We start from the raw sequence: 2,347 nt of genomic DNA, 5'->3' as shown, positions 1-2,347 counted from the left end.
AACAAATTTCCAATCTCATTAGCAGGTGATGTGAAGATTCTGAAGTAGCAACTACATGATTTCTCTGTAACCAAAACTAGGGTCAAAACCATGTTTCCATCATTATATTTAATTTACTAGTAGAACATATTTGTCAACTGGCAATTAAATTTAACTTGCAATTTCTGTATTACTGAAAAAAAAAAAGCACTTTAAAATTGGGACACTCCTTTCACACCACACTATATAGTGGTTCAGTCATTCTAAATTTTATTAAAGTTCAATGACTAAAATTTCTTTCACTTCCAAAAAGTAAGACTCCAGATCAGCTAGGAAGACACTGATCACACTTGTTGATTAAAATTCATAATAAAAGTTATAATAAAATTTATTTTAATGCCTCAGTTTAAAAAATTCTTCCTAGCTGACATGTTAACTGCACAAATGGGTCTTACTTAAGTACAGTGTTTAGAGTTATTTGATGAAACTAGAAATGTAGAAGGTACTCAGGGAGCATTCCAGAGAGCTACAAAATGAACTGATTTTATTTTCCAGTTTTCAAATGCCAGTATTAAATCCTAAAGATTTTCTTTTTGAAAAAGGTTATTAATGCTATAGTGAGAGGGTAGGAATATTTGTTTTATTTATAAATTAAATACCTACTTATGCAATATAAACATAAATCTGAATCCACACTTTATTCCACTTCAGATTTTTAGAGTTTACTTATTCTTGAATTGCATGCCATAGTTGTGTCAGCAATAAACATTATTTTTAAGAGTTTAATGAAATCACTTTGTTTCTTTCTTACACAACAGGTCAACTGAATCATGTAAAAGTCTCAAACATGGTTGATTATGAAGATGCAGTCAGTAGGACAGTGACCAAAGTAATAAAAGTGAAGCAGAAAAGTAAAGCTCTTTTCTATATTGTCAAATCCCAAGGTTTTAATAAGCCATGTTTGTTCTAAACAGTGATTCATGGGAAAATAGTCTCTTTAACAACATGATTATTATTTATCCAGAAAATTATTAAAGAATAATAAAATATATATATATTTGATAGAGTTCTTATTTTCATCCCCATTCAAATGTATAATTTCTCGGTTATTTTACTTGGAATTCCTTTTTTGAATCCAGAGCTTTTGACAAAGCAATGGGTAAAAGAAAAAGTTAATCCTGCAATACTTATATTTGAAATGAAAAAGATGAAGATGTTTATCTACCATCAACATGATTTCTTCCTCAGTGATTTGCTCTATAATGAGACTTTGGCCAATGATCTGACCCTATATATACAACAGTGGTCCAAAAACTCATATTGCTTAGTGACATCATAATCATCTTTGTGTTTATTAACTCTGGCAAAACTCTCATATATTGTGTTTACTGAATCTCTTGCTAAGATTAAATCAAGTACAGAGAAAATGGTCCTATGTTCTTTTATCTACCATGGATCCTTAGCATACAAAATCCACTGGCATTATTACCAGTAAGAGCCAACATAGAATGATCGAGAAACAAAATTAAATGTGATTAAGAACTACGAAAGTGTGAAATCCGTGATGGTTACTGGCCACCAGTACACGTCATCCATCATAGACATAGCCTTGTAGAACAAAAGACATGATGGAAGTTAAAGTATGTGCCTCACTGAAAACAATGGTACTAACATTTTGCCTGTATCACACTCAAGGAAATTTTTTATGACCTGGATTGTTTTGCTCTATGACAAAATATCCTAGTGGATGCCTTCTTAGAACATAAACCCATGTTAAATGGTGCATTACTGTATGTCCTTGACTAACATTTGATTACTTGTATAAAAAGATTACCTTGAGGCCCTCCCTGGTGGTGCAGCGGGTTAAAGCACAGCACTGAGAAGCTAAAGCCGCTTCCGCATGAGTTCGATCCCCACCTGCCCTGGAGGTGACCCACAGGGCGCGGCAGACCTCTCCTGACCCGCCCGCTGCTCCCCTCAGCAGTGGACTTCATGATCTGCCTGTTCTGCTCCCCGCTCTGTCTCTGGTGAAGACTCTCACCACCCCTGTAACTCTGGCCTGTACAGGTATAAATAAATAAATCTAAAAAAAAAAATTACCTTGAAATTAACCAACCTCTTAAAAGAAGACAAAATTTAGAGACCTAATGGCCAACCTATGACTTAAGAATGCAGGACACACTCCGAAAGCAAAAGCACTGTGAGCAGCAACAATCATAAGATTTATTTACAATAATAGGGAGAACAGAGAGAGAAAGAGAACTGAGAGAGAGAGGGAGAACTGAGAGAGAGATGGGGGGTTCATAGGTTGGCACATAGACAGGTGCCATCTGTCCCAGCCCAGATCACATCCACAGGGCAGAAACTG

Source organism: Condylura cristata, unplaced genomic scaffold, assembly GCF_000260355.1.
Source record: "Condylura cristata isolate star-nosed mole 26May11 unplaced genomic scaffold, ConCri1.0 scaffold00029, whole genome shotgun sequence".
In the NCBI taxonomy this organism is placed as follows: domain Eukaryota; kingdom Metazoa; phylum Chordata; class Mammalia; order Eulipotyphla; family Talpidae; genus Condylura; species Condylura cristata.
Note: the sequence above shows the minus strand (reverse complement) of the source record.